Below are 24,360 nucleotides of genomic sequence, written 5' to 3' on the forward strand. Positions count from 1 at the left end.
GGAAGGAGGGAAGGGGGGAAGGGGGGAAGGTCACTTGTGTTTAAGGCATCAACGTGTCCAGCTAGGAAGGCACATTTCTCCTGAAGCAGGGATGACATGACTGGGTTCTGGCCAATGAGACGTAAGGGGAGGTTGCTGAGTGGAACTTGATGACGGCTCCCCAGGAAAGACATGCCACCAAGGAGTGCCACTGTGTTCCTTTAGGTCATCCTCCTGCCCGGCAGCATTGGCAGAGTCATCTTGGGTGCCAAATCTCTCTGAGGGTCAAGGCCAGCACTAAGCGGCCATGCAGCAGGAAGACGGAAGCTGAGCTAGCCTCCAGCAGCATCTGTGGTGGCCGTACATCCCCAGTGTCCTGACATCTGGACTTCTGTCACATGGCACCTAAATGCTCACACGTAAACTTCATGCTACGTGCCAGGCACGTGTTGCAGCGTCCAGACTTCATCCCAAACTGGCTCACTCCAATTAGTGGTCAAGACGCAACTGAACAGCCTCAAGCTCAGACAAAACATTAAGTATGCTCGCCTCGGCTTTCTCCTCATATGTCACATCATCCCCATTGATTTCACGTACCTCCCCCCTCTTCCTCCCTCTGTCTCTCTCCATCCCTTGCTCTGCCCCATCTCTCATATATTATTTACAAGATTGTTTTCCTTTCCATCAGAATTTTCAAAAATTGTTCTATATTTAAATAATTCTAATGCTCAAAATAAACCCTTTCATGCCATAACTTCATCATCATTGAGCTCTTAATTTGCTTCCTCCATTGGTTGATTGGCATATATCTCCAAAGGGTATCTAAAGAAGGTCATGCGGGGAATGTGTGTGTGTGTGTGTGTGTGTGATCCTTTGCCTCTTGCTTTCACACCTTAAAAAATCAATCAATTCAATCCAATCAACCCTGACTAGATACCAAATTATTGGATTATAAGGATTTTCTTTTAAAATCCTGGCAGAACCAACAGACACTTTTTTCTGTCTTTCTTTCTCTGTAAGCATGCCTGAATGAGTGGGTTATAACATGCAGCCTCACAGGAAAAATGGTCAGGATTCCAGGCCTGAGCAGGGCTCTCTGAGACAGCATCTTGTGGCTCTCACTCCCTCAGGAAGCTTGGGACATGGGCAAATCCCTAGCTTCCAAGAACCATCCTAACTCAAACTCAAATGAAAGCCTGGCTTCTTGGTACCCAAGAAGATCCAAGCGATGGCTGGCCACAGAGTGAGAGACTATGACTATCTCTGGGAAATATCAAGGCTGCCTCTTCCAACTCTCAGCATACGGTGAAAAGTTGGTGTTGGGTCGTTGGGTGTGTCCCACTGACCCTTTGGAACACGAGGAAGTGTGGAGACCCATGGAGCCTGGGATTCCCATTCTATCCTCCATGGTCCACCAACTCCAGAGAATGTTCTGGACACTGGATCCTCCACCAAGACTCTGAAGCATGCCCTCCTGGCTGAGCTTGGGCTGAAATTTCATTCTAGGACTGTCGTGGGTTGGATGGCAGATCTGAAGAAGAAATACCTGCCCTAATCCCAGGAATCTGTGAGTATGGCCTTATTTGCAAAAAAGATCTTTGCAGACGCAACTGACTTAAAGATCTCCAGACAAGATCATCCTGGATTTCAGGTGGGCCTCAAATCCTTATGAAAGAAAGGCGGAAAATGCTTTGTTTCTGACTTCTGGCCTCCAGCCTGAGATGATAAACTTCTGTTGCTTTGAGCCTTCCATGTCTGCAGTTAGTTGTTACAGCATCTCTGAGAAACTAAATCGGGCACTTAATTCATTAGTGGGGCCGTATTGATAAAAATGAGTTCCAATTATTCAAGGTTGGAGCATTTTGTGTGGTCACCTAGTAATGTTTGTAGGGTTGTTTCTGATGATCTGTAATAAAAAATAGATCACAGCATACGCAGGGGGCCACGTGGGCAGTTTGACCTTGGAGTGACCCTGAATGATACTCTCCTTTGACTCCTCTCAAAAGCAGTAGAGCATCGTAGCAAGAGCATGGGTACTGGAGCCAGGCTGCGGGGTGTGGACCTGGTCCTGGTCCAAACTAGCCAGTAGCAGGACCTTGGGAAAGTTAACCCATCTTTCCATGCCTCAGTTCTACAAGGTTGGATGCCAGTGTTTACTTTATAATTCATTTAGTGCGTGTAAAAAGCTTAGAAGATTGTTATATCACCATCATCATCACCGTCACCCCCACCAAGAGCTAAACTGTCAAAACCACCATCACCATTAACATCACGGCCATCATGACCATCAAGAACTGAGCTGTCCACAATACTAAAATTTGCCTGAAACCTACGCTCCTGAAAAACAGTGATGGTTAAGACAAGCTTCCCCACCCATATATATTCCAAAAAATGCCCTACTGCAAAGAATCACCTGCCCGTATGACTTACGTTAAGACTCATGGATGCACCTCCCGATTAGCTAGGGAAAGGCAAGACTTCCAAATTCCTAATTTTCCATGCCTCTTCCAAATTCCTCTTCCATGCCTCATAAATAATGACCAGAACCGCTTTTTCCCGTTGATCATTCAAAACAAAGTGCTTGCTAACTAGTTTGACCAAAGGTAAGTTAAGCTCCTCTCCTTCCCCCCAGGCCCCTGGACCTTCACCCACCCTCAGGCTGGGCCAGCAAAGGACCCCTCCTTAACGGCTCCTCCCCAGAATCTGCTGACACAAGGAGAAACATTGGTCAAAGGTCCCACCACACTGCTCCCCCACCCCCAACACCAGTTCCTTTCAGCCTTGCTGGCCCCTCCGTATAAAAGGAAATCCTCGGGGCGCCTGGGTGGCGCAGTCGGTTAAGCGTCCGACTTCAGCCAGGTCACGATCTCGCGGTCCGGGAGTTCGAGCCCCGCGTCGGGCTCTGGGCTGATGGCTCAGAGCCTGGAGCCTGTTTCCGATTCTGTGTCTCCCTTTCTCTCTGCCCCTCCCCCGTTCATGCTCTGTCTCTCTCTGTCCCAAAAATAAAATAAATAAACGTTGAAAAAAAAAATTAAAAAAAAAAAGGAAATCCTCTCTGCCTGACCTCTGAGACACTGCAGCTCTGAGCCCCATTGTGTTCTCCTATTGTGATGGTCCCCTTTCACTACTGCAATAATCCTAATAAATAGAGGCATTCCTCACCCAGGAAGTCAGTGAGTCACAGCTTGAATAGTCCCCGTGTTAGTGTCCTGTGGCCACCGTAAGAAACAAGGCAGATCAATTAACAGAAATTGATGTTCCTCACAGTTCTAGAGTCTAGAAATCCAAGATCAGGATGTTGACAAGGTTGGTTCTTTCTGATGGCTGCGAGGGAGAATCTGTTCCAGGCCTGCCTCCCAGACTCTGGGGTTTACTGGAGACCTTTGGCGTTCTTGGCTTATAGGCACACCTCCCCAGTCTCTAGTTCCATCTCCATGTTTTCATTCTGTGAGTGTCTCTGTGTCTAATTTCCCCATTTATAAGGACAGCTGCCATGCTGGATTAGGGCTCACCCTCCTCCAGGGTGGCCTCATCTTAAATGATCACATCTGCAAAGACCCTATTTCCAACTGAGGTCTCATTCAGAAGTGCTGAGGGTAGGATTTGGGGGGCCATCATTCAACCCAGAATGGTCATCATGCCTTAGAATTCAGGCATCCAAGGGGGCACCTGGGGGCTCAGTCGGTCAGGTGTCCAGCTTTCAGCCCAGGTCACAATCTCGCGGTTTGTGGGTTCGAGCCCCGCGTCGGGCTCTGTGCTGACAGCTCAGAGCCTGGAGCCTGCTTCGGATTCTGTGTCTCCCTCTCTCTCTCCGCCCCTTCCCCGCTCACACTCTGTCTCCTGTAAATAAACATTAAAAAAAAAAAAAAAAAGACTTCGGGCTTCCATGAGCATCACCGTCTCCTGAGTTTCCTGACTCCAGGTGAGGATCCTCCCTAGCGGAGGGGAACAGAATTGGCCCCTTTCCAGGGGGCATCTCCTTTTTCCACGGTGCTCCAGCTCCCTCTTCAGCCGACCCAGCTGTCAAGGATGAGGAGGACAAGCAGCAGGCGTCAGGGACGCCTGCACCCGGTGAGGTCACGACTCCGCCTCCTTCGGCACTATTTCCCACACGCAGATTGGGACTGACCGTGGCGTCTGGAAACCCCCAGGGCGACTAGCAGGCAACCCGCGGACACAACTCCTGAGCCCCTAGCAGCCGCCCCCCCCCCCCCCGTTCCTGGTCACCAAATGTGGCAGAGGAGACATCTGAGGCCAACGGGACCTTTGTTCACTTTGACATATCTCTCTTCTCCCTGGATAGCTTTCTTTACCCTTGCCACTTCAGAATTCCACGGGCTGCGCTCATTCCGAGGTCCGTGCAAGAAAATCTTTCTACCCGATAAGTGAGCTGTTTCTTCAAGGGAGGAAACGCGACTTCTGTCCCTCCCACTTTTGCTTCCTCGGTGTGTCTCCAGACCCACGCGCTGGCTCCCCGGACTCTGCCTACCCCACCCGACCCCTGCAGTCTGTTCTCTTCCTCTCCCAAGGGAACAAGACAGAGCAGGTGCCCGAGTGCAGGCTCCTCAGTACAGCCCCCCGGGTTAGATCGGGGTTGTTGTCGGTAGGCAGAGCAAGTCGAGAGCAGAAGGGTTAAATCGACTGCCCTCGGTTCATGAGTTTGGCGGGGGCAGAGTCAAGACTCTCACAGGAAACTGTCTTATTTTGTTGCGTGGACAGAACCGGCCTTGCACTTGTTGCCACGGCGCCCCATCCACTCTGGAACATCGTCTCCTGGTCCCCCGAGATCCAGTGTAAACGCCCCGACCTCCTCTGCTGAGGCAGCTCCCGCAGGACTGCAGAGCGGGCGTCGGGGAGGAGCGGGGCCCTCGGAGCGACGTGAGCTTGCCCCCCGCGAGACATCGGAGCGCATCCGGGGGCAACCCACGGGACCCTCCGCCGTCGCCAGCTTCCGCACATTCTACATTGTTCTTCTCCAAACACTAAATATCCCAGACGGTAGCAGAAACAAAAACACCGCACGAGTTATCACTTAGAAACTCAACCTGTTTTTTCTTTCCCGAGCAGAAGCCTGTCCACACTCCAACGCTTTTACAGCCTTTATTAAGAGAAGCGAGAACTCAGTCTATTTGATTTATAATTGAAAATCATAAGCTATAGCATTCACCTGCTGTTCCCATGCACTGGTGAAACGATACAAGGCCACTTCATCACTCAGCCTCCTAATTGGCATGAACCAGCATCAGTATGCACCGTGGCGCTCCCCGAGGCCCACTCGGCAAGTTCACACAACTACACAGGCTGGAGAGCAGAAATTTAGTCAAAATATTATTTCGCGCTGATTTGTTCTCTAACTCCTGCTTAGTGAGGAGTCACCAGGATGCACAAGGGCACTTCATTAGTAGGGACTGGAGGAGGGGCCGTGAGAGCCCGGGTCTGGTGTGGACACGTGGCCCCACCCTCGGCCACACGCCGACCCTGCAGCTCCAGCCCAGAGTGGACCCCGGGGCCTGGTGCACCACCAGCAGCCTGGCACGGAGCCCCCTGGGGCTCACACAGCCGGGGGAACATCTCACACCCCGCAGCAGAGCCCTTGAGGTCTGAGGGCACCTGCAGGGTCCGGCAGGACTGGGCTTTGCCGAGCGCCGTCCGCCTTGTCTGGCTGGGCCCTGGGGACGCAGAGGTGACTCGGACCAGGACCCTGCCCTCCCCTCGGGGCTCCACGTCTGGGGTGGAGGACGATGGGGGGAGACGTCACAGGGACAGAAGAAGCGAAAAGAGCAGTCTAGACAAAGAACTGGGGGTGGGGGTCGGATCACTTTGGACCGCGTCACCCCGGAATCTCCACGAGGGGGGTTATGACCTTTATCAGCTGAACTCAGCAAGTGCTCTTTGAAGCTGGGACGCAGGAAATACGGGGGAGCCACAGGGAACCTTCTGGTGGTGTTGGGGTGACGGCAGGGGCGGGGCACTGCCTGGACAGCAGGGTGGCCGCACTGTGCACAGCCGAAGTGCTCTGCTAACATTACAGTGGCATCTTTTCTGCAATTTGTTTTAAAGTTTATTTACTTATTTTGAGAGAGAGAGAGAGATGGGGGGAGGGGCAGAGAGAGGGGAGGGGAGAAAGAGAGAATCGCAAGCAGGCTCCGTGCTGTCAGCGCAGATCCCAATGCGGGTCTTGAACCCACGGACCGTGAGATGAGCTGAGCTGAAATCAAAAATCAGATGCTTGACCAACTGAGACACTCATGTGTCCCTTTTCTACAATTTTTAATTAATAAAAAGAACACGAACAGGTATTATGTACACCTATGAGCCAGGCCTTTTTTTTTTAATGTTACTTAAATCCAAGTTAACATACGGTGAAGTATTGGTTTCAGGAGAAGAACCCAGTGCTCATCCCAACAGGTGCCCTGCTGAGTCCCCATCACCCATCTGGCCCATCCCCCACCCACCACCCCTCCAGCAACCCTCAGTTTGTTCTCTGTATTTCACAGTCTCTTATGGTTTTATCCATTTAACCATGTTTTATTTTAAAAGTTAGCATACAGTTAAATAGACTTTTTAATTTACAATTATATGAGGTTTTACACACGTAGAGATCCGTGTGACCACAGCATAATCAGGGCAGAAGACAGCTTCATCACCCCCAAAATGCTCCCAGGGAACCCCAAGCCCGGGCCACCAGGGACCCATTCTTTGTCATTCTGGGCTGGCCTTTCCAGAAGATATGTAAATGGGATCGGACAGCGAGACCGGCTCCCTTCCCCCTGCGGAATGCTCTGTCCGTATCTATCGATCTGTTTCATTGGCAGACAGGATCTCTTCGTATGGACTCGCTACACTTTGCTCCCCTGTCCACCAGCCCAAGGGCCCCGGGGTTGTTTCCCCCTTTTGATGGTTGTGAATAAAGCCGCTGCGAGCATTCCTGTGTGTGCTGTTCGCTTCTCTTGCTAATAACTACCTAGGAAGGTAATTCCCGGCTCATAGATCGCCATAGGTTTAACTCACAAGACCCTGCCAAACCGTCTTCCAGGGCGGCCGCTAGCTCGACGTCGCATTCCCAACGGCATGGCGCACGTGTCCCAGGGGCTCCACAGCCTCCCCAGCGCTTAGTGCTGCCAGACTTTTTATATTTTATCCCATTTGGTTCAGAAAATACATCTTGCACGGTTTTGATCATTTCAAACCGATTCCAGCTTGCACTGGGGTCAGAATGTAGTCTGTTTTGGTGACTTTTCCAAACACACCTGAAAATGACATCTGGTCTCCCGATCTTGGTGGGAATCACATAAGCGTCCCCAAGACCCATAGGGTGATGGGCTTCTTCAGACTTCCAGATCCTCCCCCCGTCTTCCGTCTCCGTATTCCATCACGCCCTGACGAGGGGGTGCTGGAGTCCACAAAGGTAGTGGTCACGTGGTCCATTTCTCCTGTCCTTTCCACCAGTGCTGGCTTCATTTATTTTGAGGCTTTATTTTTTAGGACTGTCTTATCTTCTTGGTAAATTGGCCTTTTATTCTCGGCTTCGGTGTAATACCCTTCTTTATCCCTGATCATTTTCTGTGCTTTCCATTCTGGGTGGCCCTGGTTATACGACGCCCACTCCAGGGGGTAGATGGGGGTGCACATCTCCCCCCCACCGGTGTCGTAGCTTTAACTCACCTGCACTGACGTACTCAGTGCGGTTTTGGAGCGGCCCGTCGCTGTGTCTTTTGTTATCGGTTCTGATCCTCTCTAACTTTGAAGATCTGTAATTTACTAATTACACTAATTTTTATTTTCCAGTCCATCAGTTTTTACAGCATTGTTGAAATGTATTTCAAGCACACAAAATTCACTCACCTAAAGTGTGCAGTTATTTGGTTCTCAGTATATTCACAGAGCGTGTAACCGTCATAGCAACCTAATTTTAGGGGATTTTCAACACCCCAAAAAGAAGCTCTACGCTCACTGGCGGTCTGTCCCCACTCCCCCGGCCCCAGGCCACTGTTCACTTACTTCTTGCCTCTGTGCATTTGCCTGTTGTGAGCATTCAACATAGGACATGGGGAGTTTATGATTTCCAACGTTGGCCTTTTCATCGGCATGTTTAGATGACATTACATTTCTTTATTTCCCATTTTCTGGTTCCATTATTTTATTTTATTTTATTTTATTTTATTTTATTTTATTTTATTTATTTAGTATTCCCCTTTATCTACTGAGGTTTTGACAATATCTTGTGTGTGGGTTCCTCTTAGTGATTGTCGTCTGTGTAAAATTAACATTTGCCACTTGGAGTAGAAGGTACAAATCTGACCGTCACCCGGGTTCCTTGCACCCTCGATGCCATGGTTTCCAAAAGTGTCGCATCCGCACACACTGAAAATCCCAGCAGACGGTCCTATCTTATTTGCTGTCAGTATTCTTACTCGTTGTAAAGAATTTAAGAGGAGAAGAGTCTTTTCACCCAGATATTCATCTATCCTTTGTTCTTCCTTCTTCCCCAGCGTTCCAGATTTCCCTCTGGTGTAATTTCCGCTTTTTCCCAGAAAAGTTCCTTCAGCATTTCTATGAAAGCAGGTCTGTCGGCAACAGAGTCTCCTAGGATTCTTTTATCTGTCTTTTTCGCCTCTACTCTTGAAAGATATATTTTGCTGAATATAACATTCTGGGTCCACGGTTCTCTCCTTTCAGTACGTTAAAAATGCGACGTCCGTGCCTTCTGGCTTTCCTCACTCCCCGAGAGATGTGCAGCTGCCTGAGTCTGGGCAACATGGTGCCTTTCTCTGGCTCCCTCCTTCTTTTTCCTGGTCTTTAATTTTGAGCAGTTTGATTATTATTTGTCTGGTCAAGGATTCCATTGTGTTTGCCTTCTTTGAGTTTCTTGAATCTGCAAGCTTATGTCTTTCCCCAAATTTGGGAAGTTCTAAGCCAATATTTTTTCTGCATTCTGCTCTTTCTTTCTGGGACTCTGATGATGTGGACATTAGACCTTTCAGTGTTGTATTACGGGTTTCTGAGCCTCGGTTCCCTTTCAGTCAATGAATTTTCTCTCCGATATGCAAGATGAATCCTTTCTAGAGGCCCACCTTCCAGTTCATTAAGGTTCTTCTGTTGACTCCAATCTGCTACCCAACACCGTCATGAAAATTTTATTTCACTTAGTATATTCTCCAGTTCATAAACCTCCACTTGGTTCTTCTTTGTGGTTTCTGTTTCACCATCAAGACCTTCTGTTCCATTTGTTTCCACAGTGTTTGCCTCTATTTCCTGAAGCACGGCTTTTGAAGCATTCTCCTAATAATGCCAACATCTGCATCATCTTGGCATTGGGAGGGACCCTTGCAAGCTGGCTCTTCTCTGGTTTCCTGCACACCAGTCGATTGGGGGTAGCATCTTGGCCACTTTGACTATCGTGTCAGGAGGCTCTACATCTTGTTCAAATCCCAGGGATCGTGTTGATGTTTTGTTTGGCAGATAACCAAGCTGATTACGTTCAGAGCGGAGTGCGGTGCTCCCTCTGTGGTCGTGGCCCCAGTGTCAGTTTAGTTTTCGAAGCCTCATAGGGCCACTCAGATCTGCCCTGCCTGTGTGAGCCAGCAGGTGGCCACTCCAAGCCCCTGGGCAGCAAGGGATCCTATAATTCATTCTCAAGTCCACCGTGTGCCCTTTAAGGTCAGAACCGCGTGTGCACAGCCTGCAGGTGACCTCAGAGTTTATGCACCACTTTATAGGGCGGCTGCCTCGATTTCCATTGTCTTCATGACCACCCCAACACTCCGGTTCTCTGGGGCCCTCTTCTGCCATCCCCAGGCCAGAAACCTGGGGCCAACATTCATTTCCCACCTGTATTTGTGTGTCTGGCCACACACAGGTGGGACAGGGAGGACAAGGCAGTAAGAGCTCACCTCCTGCTCTTGGGACCTCCTCTGCTTGTGGGGAGGAACTGTCTTCCCCTGTGTGCTGCCTTCTCGCGGGATCGCACGGGTACAAGGGAAAAATAAAACCGTGGATTTCCCCCCCTGGAGCCCCCTTTCCCTGTTCCTCGGGCCCCAAAGCAAGGCGCTTTCTGTCCATGGCTGGTGAGCACTGCTCTGTGCCGCCTCGTGTGAGACCCGCCTGGCAAATTGGAGGAGAAAATGGGACCCTCGTTGCCAGGCTGGTGCTTCTTCAAACTCTCGTCGACCTCCCCGACCTGCCACGGCCATTTCCATCTCGGAATCCCACCCGCCCTTCTCCCGATGCTTGTGAAAATTCAGAACCTAGAACCCAAAACTATATCTTTAATCTTCTTAATAGTCTCGCAGGGAAGGATCATTGTCTCCATGTTGCCAACAGGGAAGCTGAGGTTCAGAGATGGTATGCCACTCACCTAGAATCACACAGCAAGTGAGCGCGACTCAGGGCCGGGTCTGTGTGACTCGGGATCCTTGGACTCTGGTTGCTCAGCCACTCTCCGGGAAGCCGTGTGGGGAGGAGAGAGATGCCCGGTCCGGAGCAGGGAGCCCAGATCTCGCACCCTGAGCCATACTGAGTTCCACCATCTTAAAGTGATGGGGGTGCGCTCAGATACCCTCCAGTGCCTTGCAAGGCAAGCGTTGCTGGGTGTTCTCTGTGAACGGGCTGTACAGAAGGCACTTTGTGCAAGCTGCAGGTGCGAAAGACCTCTAGGATCGGTCACCAACGTCGCCTTCCTTCCCCAACGGCATTCCCCTGACCCCCAGGCTGGCCTGGGGCTTTGCTGTTAGGCCGCGGTTAAGGGATGAATTTCTCTTCTTTAGTGTCAGTAGAGAATCAATTACATCTGCTTTGTGCTGGGGGAGTCCCAGGACCCCACGCCACGTGGCTACAGCCTGGGGCCATAGGGACAGGGAGAAGCGGCCCTGTTTCTCAGGGCGGAGGCTGGGGCCTCGGAAAAAGCCATCGATCAAGAGCTCCAAGTCTCCTGGGAACACGCAGCTGCGTTTGAGGGATGACAGGCTGGCCTGGGGTTGTTGACAACGTTCTGGGGAAGGTTGGGGAATTCTGCGGGAAGCCCCTCTCCCAGACGTAAGGTTTGTACCCATTTCCCTGGCCGTCTCTACCCGGTGAGGGTGGGGACCTAACCGGCCTCTGCTGATGGCCCAGTCTTCTCATCCCTGCCCGTCCCCCCGCAGCCCACTGCCACCAGGCTGTCCCCAGAGGGCTCGGTCACAAGGCACATCCTCCTGTGGGGCGGCCGCCACCCCCGGCATTGTTCTTCTTCTAGATGCTCTGTCTTTTTGTTTATTTAGAGCAGGACAGCAAGCCGTGGTCAAAGCCCAAGGTGCCGAGGGCCTGGTGCCCTGAGCTCGGAGCCGGCAGCCAGTTTGGGCCTGGTTCCCGCTGGCTCCTCCGCCCCCTTCTGCCCCCAAAGCCGGGAAGCATCCGAAGGGAGAGATCATTGCTCGTGAATTCCAAGCAGGCAGCAGGCTTTGTACTCCACAAATGGGGTTTTTCTGGGTCACGGCTCAGAAGGAATAAAAGGGTTCTGATGGCGCTACAGGGAGAAGTGGCTGGGTTCCGGGTCAGACGCCGGCCTGATGTGATAGTGGGGCCGGAGCCCCGGCGCTCATCTGTCGGGCGGCCGATAAGGAGGCTAGCTGGGGAGGCGGTGCAGGGGGCTGCGGGCCGGGCCCGCACCACCCCCCACCCCGCCGCAGTGGCTGTGTGACCTTGAGCTCTCTGGGCCTCGCCTCCCACCTGTAAATGACAACAGCCCCCAGCCCCCCAGTTCACCGTATCAGGGGAGGCTCCGCCGAGGGGCCCCCAGCTCAGTATCGATGGTACCGTTATTTCACGGTTTAGCAGCTAGTGATATCCTCCTGGCTTGTGGGTGCGGGAGGGACGTAGGCCAGCTGCTCCTGTCCTCCTGGGGCCCCTTCACACGAGGTGAAACTGGGGCCCGGGCAGGGCACAGACAGGGGAGCCGGGGAGCTCACAGCAGGGCTGTCCCCAAGCGAGGCGGGGGCTCCTCAAGTCCTCGGGGGAAGGCGCCCGGACTCGGCTCCTTCCTGACGCTTCTGAGCATTAAGCAGGGGCGAGGCACACGGCCGTGTCTACAGCAAGGACCCCCAGTCTGCTTGCAAAGGCTGCCTCCTGCCTCGGCCCCTCCCCCCAGGGGTCCCCCAGCCCCTTCCCGTTAGAGAACTTCTTCGCCAGCCACTTGTTCAAACCAACAGACAGACTCTATTCAAGACAAGTGCGACAGCGACGGCCGTGAGAGATTGAACTCAGTTTCGAACACAGAGAGGACGGCCGGGGCTTACGGAGGGCCCAGCGGAGTGGACGGAGGATTCCTGAGAGGCTTGCAGGGATCCCAGCGGGGAGGCAGGCCCCGGCCGGTCCGTGGGGTCTGCCTTGTGGGATGTGGGGTTTGGCTGCCTGAGCCGTGTTGTGCTGTGTTGTTAGGGGAAGAAACTCCAGCAGCCGGAAGGAAGAGGCTGAAGACAGGGCGTCACCAGGCCCCGGTCAGGGCAGAAAGCCGGTGGCAGAGAAGCTCTCCGGGAGGCTGAGTCCCTGACGACCCCTCCCCACGGCCTCACCCCCCAGAGGCCCCAGCCTCCACCTCCACCCCCGCCCCGCCCCCAGCCTCCGCTGCTGCTGGGGGGGTCACAGCCAGCAGGTGGCAGAAATGAGGGCCCATGTCCCCATCCAGCGGGACCCCACCCCGCTCTTCACCGCCCAGCCTCCCCGTTCGTCTGTGCCTCTGGCTCCTCACGTGGGAACCGGACAGTAGTGACAACAATAAAAGCCCATAGAACGCTAACTACACAGTAATGATTATTATTATTATTATTATGTCAACCCCCCTCCCGGGAGAAACAGGATGAGTCAAGGTGGAGGCAGACGCAAGATGTTGGGAGGAAATGGCTTTCCCGGACCCTCTCAGGCCCCGGGCTGAGTCCAGAAATTGAACGGACAGATTAACAGGAGAAAAGCACCCAGATTTATTTGGGGTGAGCTTTCCGGGGCGCGGGAGCCGTCGTGGGGACATAAAGCCTTGAAGAAATGGTCAGGCCTGCTTTTCCGATGCTGGGTCTGATGAGAGCGCAGCTGGATACGGCAGGGTGAGGAGTGTGGGGTCGGCGTAGTGAGGCGTGCGTGTCCCGGGTCCTCCTGGGGTCCGGAGAGGAGGACGCTCCTCCGGGCATGGGAGGTCACTGCACAGGAGGCCTTCATGACTTCTTTGGGGGAGGTCAGAGTGACCTTCCGGCTTCTGCCCTTTTCCCAAATTCCTTCACCTTAAAATATTCAACGGGCCAGGAGGCCGTATCTTGGGAGAGCGTGTCCCTGAGTCCACCAGAGGAAACCACCAGGGAGAGCGCGATTCCCCAGAGCGACACCGAGATGTGGGGGGGAGGGCAGCGTGCTGACCGCCACCCGGACGGACGGGGTGGGGAGAAGGCCGCTCTGAGGGCTGCAGGGACCCCGCCTTCTGACTTCATCCCACAGGGCCTACGCACTCGGCACGCTGTGCTCGCCAAGGCCCCACCCGGGACTAGCCCAGGCGGTGAGGACGGTCCCGGAAGGGCGTGGGCCTTGGTGGGGCCTCTTTCCTCAATGGGGAAGGAGCCTGGAGGGGTGGCTGCAGGTCAAAGGGAGATGAAATGGGCTGGACAGATAAGGGGGCAGGACACCAAGAGGCAGCACAGGGCAGGGTGAGGGGAGAGAGCAGCACGGCGGGTGGAGACGGGCGCCCCACTCCTAGCTCCCCCAGAGGAGGGGCACCAGGGCCCAGGCAGATGCCATGGGGTCAGGAGGGCTGGGGTTCTCCAGGTCGGCCTGCATCCCTCAAGAAGGACGAGGGTTTCTTTGTTTTGTTTAGAAAACGAATGAGGTGAGGGGCTCCTGGGGGGCCCAGTCGGTTGAGCGTCCGACTTCACCTCAGGTCACGATCTCACGGTTTGTGAGTTCGAGCCCCGTGTCGGGCTCTGTGCTGACAGCTCAGAGCCTGGATCCTTCCTGCTTCGGATTCTGTGTCTCCTTCTCCCTCTCTGACCCTCCCCCTCTCACGTTCTGTCTCTCTCTGTCTCTCAAAAATAAACAAACAGGGGTGCCTGGGTGGCGCAGTCGGTTAAGCATCCGACTTCAGCCAGGTCACGATCTCGCGGTCCGTGAGTTCGAGCCCCGCGTCAGGCTCTGGGCTGATGGCTCAGAGCCTGGAGCCTGTTTCTGATTCTGTGTCTCCCTCTCTCTCTGCCCCTCCCCCGTTCATGCTCTGTCTCTCTCTGTCCCAAAAATAAATAAAAACGTTGAAAAAAAAATTTAAAAAAATAAATAAATAAACAAACATTTAAAAATCTATAAAAAGAAAAAAAGTTAAAAAAAAAAAAAGAAAATGAACCAGTTGTCACTCATCGCAAGAGCTCTTTGCCGTGTGCCGTGTTTTCACATCACGTCTTTCACGTGGACACGGTCTTCTGCCCCCAACAGGCCATGTGCTCAGCTCCGCCATGAGGGCTCCACGTGCCTAACACCCTTGTCCCAGAGCAGAGGAGGAAACTGAGGCCCCGGGCAGGTGAAGGATCCTGCTGAGGCCTCGTGGCTGAGCGGAGCTGGCCCAGGCCCAGGCTCAGGAACACGGTCACAACAGGCCACGGCGGGAGCCACGCGTGCGATTCTACATTTCATAGCAGCCACATTTTAAAAAGCTAAAAACCCAACAAAACCAAAAAAAGAACTGAAATTAATTTTAATACTCTAGTTCATTAAACCCAACTGATGCAAAATATTATCATTTCTACACAGAACCAATATGAAAAATTGTTGAGTCATTTATTGTTTCTTCCAGAACAAGTGCTTAGAATCCAGAGTATGTTTGCACTCATGATGCATCCCCAGGCAGGCCGGCCACACTCCCCGTGCACAGCAGGTGCACACACTTCCTGGCCACCACACTGGATGGCACAGATTCCACGTTCCCAGATTTCTGGCCTCCGGGAAGGCGGGAACCCCTCGGCAGAGTGAGAAACCCCTGCTTCTCTCGGCCCGCACAGCAGGATTTCTCCAACCAGCAAGCTCTGGGGACCAGCCTCGCCTGTCTGGGAGCCGTCTGGCTGGAACATCCTTGTTCTGACTGATGGGGGGGGAAGCCAGACAAAAGGCGCCTCGGAGCACAGATCGCTGGTCGCTCCCACCGAGGCTGCCTGCGGGCTCGCGGCTGCCTGGCTGTGCCCCCGTTTCTGCCCCTCATGGCATTTAATAAACATCACGTCGCCTGTTGGTTACCATAGAAACCACCAAGTCTCTTTAGCCTCTGCAGGATGGTGGGCGCAAAATCGGCTGTAAGTTTGACCAGAGTCTGTCACCTTTTCTGAGTTTATTGAGTTTATTTAAATAAACAGTTACTCCCGGGGAGGGGGAGACATCGTGAGCCTCTAAACAGACGTCTGTAAATCTCCACAGGCGCTTGTCCCCAGGGTGCTGCCAGGCACGGTGTCCTGATCTCATTAATAGTCATGCCGCAGGGGGGCAGAAGGCAAGCTAGCCCTTCATCGGGCATTCAGCCGGACAGCCTGGCCTGGAGCTTCTTGACGCCCAAAGCGGGTCCACGAGCCTCAGCCGTGTTCCTGGCTCTGTGTGGGCAAGCCGCAAACCCCTCCGACAAAGACGGGAAGGGCATGTTCGGTAGGAGCTTCTAGAACAGGGGTCAGAATGGGCTCATAGGCCAGTCACTCAGCCAGTCCACATCAGAACTGTTCTAGAACCTGGGAGGCTGGATGAATGAGCAGCCCCTGAGCCCACGGAGCGAACTTTCTGTGGGGGGTCCAGTGGGTGTTCCGTCACTGTCTCCAATCCCCCTGAACCCCTGGGACTCTAACTCCTCAGCTGGGAAGCAGAAGCACTGATAACCCAAAGGGCCCTTCCTCAAACCAGGGCTGGGTTATCACGGCCGGGTACTGAGCAAAGTGCATGCAAATGCCCAGAGGCAGCGGCAGTCCCAGCACCCGTGAGCGGATGAGAGCACACACAGGAAGCGATGCGTCCACACAGCGGGATGTCACGTGATCATGAAACAAAGGGAATTCTGATACACGGATTAACAGGGATGAGCCTTGAAGCCCCACGTTGGCCGCAGTGAGCCGACCCAAAGGGACAAACGGGGCACAGTTACACTGCCAGGAAGTCCCTGCAGCAGGCAGATGCATAGAGGCAGCGGGCGGAATGGGGGGCACCGGCGGCCGTGGAGGGGGGGGCCATCCCAGAGCTCCCGTGGGGAAGGTGGGAGAGCTCCGGGTTGAGACGCGGTGGTGCAACACTGGAAACGTAGCTAACGAATCCATTAACATTGGTAACAAGGGTCCATTTTATGTCCTATTTTGCCACGAGCAAAAGAAAATTGAAACACTTCAAAGGGTTTATTTAAGTAAGGAATTACTACCATCACCGTTACTATCATTTGCAAGACAGCGGTCTGGTGTGTGGGTGCAGGGTCCCTGCGATGCGATCGCTCACCAGATTCATCAAGGGCCTGGCGGGGTGGGGGGAGGGGCAGAGAGGGGGGAGAGAGGCCTCAGGACGCGCACTGAGCCCGGGGACGTGGGGGCAGGGCGGACAGCCGAGGCCCTTGTCTTCCCGGAGGTCTGCCTGGTGGAGACATGCAGGCAAATGCCTAACGGGAGCTTTTGTGAAGGACTGAGAAGGAAGCGTGAACACGCGGGGAGAGAATCCTCCGGGCATCTGGGCTTGGGCAGGGGGATGGAGGGGAGGGAGGGGCTCCAAGCAGGGCCCACTTGCACTGCAGGCCGGGCTCAGGCCCCAAATGGTGCCCACGGAATAAACGCGTGGCCTTCGAGGCTGCAGCAAATCAGCGAAGTAGTAAACCCAGCAGGTCGTGTTCCACTTAAGGGGGGAGCAAAGGACCACTGAGCCCAAGAAGAAAGAAGGAAATGCCAACAGCAGTGAGCTTGTGGTGGAGAGCAGCGTTAGGGAGTAAGGTCTGCTGAGCGTCCCTGTGTCAGCCGGAGGACCCAGGGCTCCAGAGGACGAGTGGAGGGTAGGTACCGCCTCACGGGCTGCGGGGGATAAGCGGTTCGAGGACGAACCACCTCAGGTTTCCGCTGTGGATCACGTTTCCGCTGGAAAAGCCAAAGCAAACCCAAGACGTAGAAGAAAGGGAACAAGGAAGGTAACGAACTCAGGTTCACACACAGAAAGCAAGGTTGACACAGAAACGGTCGACAGAAGTAAGAGCCGGTTCCGGGATGGCCTGACGATGCGGACACATCTACCAGCTGGTCCGGAGATGGGGGAGGGGCGCACACAGGCAGAAGCCCGTCGCGGACAGCATCAGTGCAGCACCCACTTTGCAGACCGAGTCACCGACAGCGAAGGTACCGACATCTGTGTCTTACGACACAGAAGTTCCTCCTCTGTTTAAACACACGACAGCAGCCGCACCTGAGGCTCGCGCGCGGAGATAAGTGCGAACACGACAACCGGTCACATGGGAAAAAGTGGACCCACGTTAAAAGTTCACCCAGAAAGAAAACGAGTGCGAAACCACGGCCTCAGTACAAGATGGGACTCCACGGCAGTTAAAATGAATGAACCAGAGAAGCGCATATCCATCTCAGAATTAGCCTCAAAACAAGTCTTCGAGATTTGGAGACCATGCCACGGATGGTTTATGAATACATATGTAGCAAAAATATAAAGCAATAGTTGAGGGAAAGATGTTTTCATGGAGACCAGCAAACGATTGGTGTCCACAATATGTAAAGATTGTCTACAAATCAACAAGAAGAAAGCAAAGCACCCAATGGCAAGAACACAGAGCACAACGGGGCACTTTGCAGAAGCCCCAGGGGTCGGTAAAATTACAGAGAGGGCCACTGCTCTACAGACCAGGGAAATGAAAATCCAACCACACTGAACAGCACATAGCACCCCCGATTCCACCAACACCAGGATTTGGCCAGGAGGTGAAGCAGTAACTTCCTGTGCAGATGAACCGTCACCACCATGCTGGGGGAGGGCAGGACGGAATCTTCACAGGGCCGACAACGCCCCCTCCCCAGGTGGCGCCAAGGGACCTCTGTCTTTTTGCACCAGCCGTGTCATACTGACGTCCACTGCAGCATTGTTTGGCTGTGGGAACATCCTAAACACCCCAAATGTCAACCAAGACGGAAACAGATCAATGCATCTGATGTAGTTGTGTGAGGAGAGGCAATGAAGCAGGTGCCATGAATCCAAGATCTCAGAATAACCAGCAAAAAAAATTAAAAAGCAAATAAAACACGATGATACATGCGCACATTTCGAAAACTCAAAACAGCATTAGGATCGCCACGCCTGCATGAATCGGTAACAAAGATACAAAGTGTCGATTGTGAAATAAACACAAACCTCAAGATAGTGAGAGATTCTAGCGAGAAACAGAGGGGGGTGGGGCAAGGAAAAGAAGCCCTGGGGGTGTCAGCTTGTCCAGAACGGTCTGTCTGTCTTGTAAAAGGGTGACATCTGAGGGACACTTGGAGAATGTCAACATCTGCTCATTACAGCCGGCAGGTGCATGGGTGCCGGTCACACACTTTATTCTCTGTCCCTTCTTTTCGAGAGAAAGAGGGAAACATTCTACGCGACACTGCCAACCACAGCCCTTTGAGACGAGGCTGAGAGGACCAGGAAGGTGCAGGAAGCTGGAGACAGAGGCTCGGACACACGAGGACCGGGGTCATGGAACCAGCGGCCGTCACGCAGCAGACAGAGCCGTAAAGGGCTGCGCCATTGTCCAGCTCTCGGGGAGACCGCTGGCTTGACTCCTACCTCACCCCTTCTGCCATTTGTTTTTTAAAAATGTTTATTTATTTAATTTCCAGTGAGAGAGTGTGCACGAGCTTCAGCGGGGAAGGGAGAGAGAGAATCCCAAGCAGGCTCCGGGGCTCGAACCCACAAACCATGAGATCATGACCTGAGCTTAAACCAAGAGTCGGAGGCTTAACTGACCGAGCCACTCAGGCACCCCCCCCCCAACTTGCCATTTAAATATTTAAGTGGAATATGGGGAGGGGGGAAGACACCACCCTGAGCTGGGAGGAAACAGAGATGTGGGTTTCTCCGACCTCAGGACAAGACGCCCCTCCCACACACAACATCCAAGGAAAGCACCATGAAGGGGAAGATTGATAGATTTTACTATTTTACTACATAAAAATAAAAAATTTTATCTTTGCAAAAACACTATAAACAACATTTAAAAGCAAATGACAAATTTTACAAGGTGGGAGAAAAGGAGCTGAGATGAGCTCAGGCAGGGGGAAGGGGGGGGGGGCAGAGAGGCCTCCAGAAATAAGGGCAGGCCGGCTGCAAGGGGGAAAGGGGGCCTCTGTGGGAGAGGACCAGCCCTTTCTGCCCAGCCCAGGCCCCTGTGCAGACTGGCAACCTCCCTTCCTCAGGACGCCGGCTGATGACAAACACTCAGGGACTAATGAAGTGACTGAGGAATGGTGAAATCTCAGAACGCCTTCCTCGGGGTCATCCAACCTAGCGTTCCCCCTTTAATGGCACTGTGGCCGTGAAGCTCAGAAGTAAGTCAAAGCACCCAAGACGTGTTTGTGGAAACTCGTCCTTCCAAACCCTGAGCTCCCCACTCTGGTGCATGTGGGTGTTGGTTAGAATCTCAACCCACCGCCCATTTGGCTCTGGAGGCGACACAGAGCAGGCCTCCCAGGCGTCCCACCCGGGGGCCCTGGGCACCCATCCTCTGGTCCTCCAGTCACTGCCACCTGCCCCAGGGCCGCAGCCGGCCAGCTTCCCCAGGCTGCCCCCAGGGGACAGAGCCAGGCTCCGGGGTGGGTGGCTGTGCAGCTGCCCCCCCTCCATGTGCCCAGAAACGTACCGGCAAGAACAACAGCGCCCACTAGAGGGGACGGATGGATGCGCAGGAGAAGACACAGCTCGCAAGCTCCGTGGCCGGGTGGGAACCCGGAGTGTCTGGGTCAGCAGAGGCCGCGGGAGGCCGCCCAGAGGGTGGGTGTCAGTTGAGCCTGAGGCACAGTGATCTGGGAATCGGGGGAGAAGGGAACAGCTGTGAGGCCGCGGTCAAGGACTCAGTGATGTCAGCTAAGGTCCCCGCCTGGGGAAGAGGGCAGCCAGCGGCCCCGGGGCGATGGAGGGGGCACGAGGCGTCGGGGGCACCTCTGTCCTCGGGTCCTCAGACTGGCTGGCTGCCAGGAGTCTGCAGGGTCATGGGCCTCCGTTCCCTGCTGGGAGGGGTTCCATCCCCGCCTCCCGGCTCATCCCCCAGCAGGAACCAGACCTCCAGAACGGGCAGTGATGGAATGAAGGGGTGGGGAATGCCACCCAGACTGGGGTGAGCAATGGGCGCCCCCTCACGGCCCCTCCCCCCCCCCTTGCCCGGCGTTCCCCGACTGGATCCCGGGACCTGGCGGGCTGAGCCACAGCACCGTGCTGCAGTGTGAATATAAATTCACTGTTTTTCTTAATAACTGGAAGTAAAGTTTGTGTAAACCCAATTGTCGGGGCTCTAATAATCCGATTTCTCTCCACAGGGTCAGTCCTCTGGGCTCCATCTGTAAAACAAATGTTTGTCATCCTCGGGTAAGCACTTCTTAGGGATAAATAAATAATCAAGGAGCTAATCGAGTGTATACCTTGCCACACATTTATGTATTCTTTTCTTTGCACATCAATAACCCCATTGGAATTGCATTTATAAATTCAAATTATCTTCCCATTTCTTTTTCCCCACTGGCAAAGCCAGCACCGAGGTGAGGGGAGCTGTGAACCCTCATCCTCTGGGCCATGAGTCTCCTCGCTCAGAGGTGACTGCTCCCCGACGCGGGCCCACCTGGACAGTAGGCCAGCTGGAAGGGAGCTCACATTTGCAGAGACCCCTGCTGTGTGCCAAGACGGGTCATGAGGCTCCTTGTCTCTTTTGGGTCCTGAGTACACCTCCCAGGACTAAAAGATCCCGAAGTCAAGATGAGAGAGAGGGGCGGGCGCCTGGGTGGCTCAGTCGGTTGAGCGTCCGACTTCGGCTCAGGTCATGATCTCTCGGGTTGTGGGTTCGAGCCCCGCGTCGGGCTCTGTGCTGACCGTTCGGAGCCTGGAGCCTGCATCGGATCCTGTGTCTCCCTCTCTCTCTGCCCCTTCTCCATTTGCTCGCGAGCGCTCTCTCTCTCCCTCAAAAATGCCATTTGAGGGCGATGGCTTCTGAACACCAGGCGGGCACTCCCCTCCGCCTGCCCACAGAGCACACGGGGAAGAAGTCAGAGGAGCAGGTGGAGGTCTCCAGGCAGGCGGTCAGGGAAGGCCTCCGCGGTGGGATTCGAGCTGCCCTCCAGACAAGTGAAATCTCAACTCTCCATCTCTGTCTTCCTCTGACGTCTCTCTCCACGTCTCTGTCTCTGGGAAGCCAGCTGCCATGTGTTGAGGACGCTGGCGTAGCCCCGGGGACAGGCCCGCACGGCAGCTGGTGACACTCTGAGGCCTCCAGCCAACACCCCGGGGAAGGTCCTTCAGGAGGCAGACCCTCCTGCCAAGTCAAGGCCTGTGGCGATGCCACCCAGCCTGCCACGGCCGTCTGCTCGTGGGGAGCCTCAGGCCAGAGTCCTCCAGCTGAGCCGCTCCCGGCCTCCCGAAGGCGAGAGGCTGCAAGCCGGTCTCTGCAGTGGTAAAGCCGCGGAGCCGCGGGGTGATTTGTAGCACGGCAGCCGGGAGGCACACAGAAGCACCGCTGCCTTCTCAGGGCCCAGCCCCTGGCAAGGGCCCTGGCGTGCGGGTGCCGTCTGACCCACGTGGGCTCCCGGGGCTCCCTGGCAGGATGCAGGACGAGAGGCGGCGAGGAGGGCTGGGGCCGCGGCACTGCGCCCTGGCCAGCGGGAGGCAGGACTCGAGGGCCAGAGAGGGAGAGGACTCGAGGTCTGCAAGGGAGCGGGGCGGAGGGGGCCTGTTCTGGGGAAAGGAGACAGCCCGCGAGCAGGCCGGGTCCGGGTGCAGAAAGTCAGGCGCTCTGTGGTGGCCGTGCGGACGCAGAGAAGCCACCACGCCGGGTGGGAGGCACGCAGGCCAGTCGGAGTCCGGGGTCGCAGCGGCCCTGGGAGCGAGAGCCATCGTCACCCTACTGCTTGAGGTGCCCTCGGGGCCCAGAGGGGTCAAGACACCTGCCTGAGGCCACACAGGTGGATGTGAACCCAGGCATTCCAGCTCCAGGGCCCAAGCGGCCTCTAGATGAGATCCCTGGAAGGAAGCGCATCGCAAACACACCTGCCTTCACTCCCTTCAACGCACAAGATGGGGCCTGGGTGCCGGGGTCCCCGCTAGTCCTGGAGCCAAGAAGGCAAGGAGCCTCATGACCCAACAGGGCCCGTGGGGCAGAGCCCGGCCGGGAAGGCTTGAGTCACCCGCGCTCTGTCCCCACACTCGGGGCGCACACAGTGGCCTCTTCGGGCCTCTCCCTGTGGGCAGGGCCACGCCAACGCTCAGTGGCGGTTTGCAGTGGGCACGCGCCTGGGGGGCTCTGCGCCCCGGCCTCTTCATCCCCCTCACTGTGAGCTGGTGCTGAGTGAGGGTGCAAGGCCCTCCTGGAGGGATCCGCGGAGGTTCACTATGAAGTCAACAAATACTTCATTTTCAATGATGGGAGGCTGGGGAACGTCGGCTGGGACGAGACGGGGTCCCTGATCCAAAGGGTCAGTAGATAAAGGCTCCAAGAAGGACGCAGAGGATGCTGGGAGCACAGATCAAGACAGGCTAATTCTGGCTGGAGTGTGAAGGTGCAGCAGGAGGGCATAGGGGAAGGTCTCACGGAGGAGGCGGTGGCAGATAACCAGACACTGAAGGAAGCAGAGGCGTGTCGGGGAGCCTGGGAAGCCACAATAGCCAGGGGCAGAGGTCAGGACGTGTGATGGCAGGTGCAACCACTCCAGGCTGGCAGCGTCCGGGGACCTTGGGGACCTCAGGATGCCACACGGGGAGACTGGGTGCGGCTGGGGCACTGACTGCCTCCACAATCCTCACCCCCTTCCCCCTTTCCACCGATCCAGAACCCTTCCGGGCACCCAGCTCCGTGAACCCGGCGGGGGCTACCCACACCCTGCAGAGCCCGGGGAAGGAGCTGGAGGGTCGCACCTACTCGGGGCACCGCTGGGAAAGAACCCAGCACGTCATCGGTTTCCACGGCCGGCGAGGGAGCCGGCAGGCAGTGAATTTCAGATTTCATTGCAAGGCCTCCTTTGCAAACAAATAAGGAAGTAAATAAATAAATAAAGAGCGGCCGCTCTCCTGCTGGCTGAAATTGATTATTTTCTTTGCCCTGTGCCCGGTATCTGTGCTTATTGAGAAGCATATATCTGTAGCGGTGGGTTTTTAAACTAGTCTGTGCGCCTGGCACTCTCAGGGAGCATCTTTCTTCCCTTTGAACGCCAGGCTCTCGCGGCAGGGGTCTGCTGGGCCTTTTTATAAGCTGCGGAGGTATTTTTCATCCCTGAAATGAGAGCCCGGGCTTCAGGTCTCCAGCAGCTGCCAAGGCTGTGGGCAGAGTGTGCTTCCCAGGCCAGATCGGCCCTCCTGGGGACGTCCTGGCACCCGTGCCTCTGGCTGGGGCCACAGGGGCTGCGCGGTCGGATCCTGACGCCTGGGGTGAGCACGTGGCCCCTCCGTGTCTGCAGGACTGGGGGGCGCACCCACGGAACACAGGACAGCGTGAGCTCTCCCGGGTAGGACCAGGAGGGCCTGGGCCTTGCCGCCCCCCCCCATCAGGGCACCCCCTCCAGCACCCTCACCCCTGCAGAGGCGCCCTGAACTGCATTCACGGTTCCAAAACTGTGCACAGTTCCTGCATTCACAGGCCCAGAACTCCTGGTTAATTTGGGAAACAGAGCAATTCTAACAAATTGAAGACATGGACAGTCTTTCCGGGCCCCAGATTCTGTAACACAGCAACAGTGAGTCCCTTGTAAGGGCCCCCAAGGGTCGACGTGGTGCATGAAAGGACACATGGGTGCTTTTACGTGGTCTGTCCACAGCCCTAAGACGTGCATGCACGTCAGGGTGGCTCAGCTGGCTGAGCATCGGGCCTCAGCTCAAGTCACTATCTCAAGGTGGTTCGTGAGTTCAAGTCCCACATCGGGCTCACTGTTGTTGGCCTGTCAGCACAGAGCTCACCTCGGATCCTCTGTCCTCCTCTCTCTGCCCGTCTCCTGCTTGCGCTCTCCCAAAAATAAATACTAAAAAAAAGAAACGAGTCCACGTTGCCAGTTGTGTAAGTGGTGGCACCAAACCCAGAGAACGGGGGTGACTGGCCCGTGCTCACCCCTCTGGGAAGAGTCGGGGTTTGTCTCCACTGGGTCGCTCTAGGGCCACTGGGCCAGGTCTTGTCTTGGATCACTGGCCCAGCCACACTCACCG

Source organism: Puma concolor, chromosome B4 (genome assembly GCF_028749965.1).
Source record: "Puma concolor isolate L17-30 chromosome B4, mPumCon1.1.hap2, whole genome shotgun sequence".
In the NCBI taxonomy this organism is placed as follows: Eukaryota; Metazoa; Chordata; class Mammalia; order Carnivora; family Felidae; genus Puma; species Puma concolor.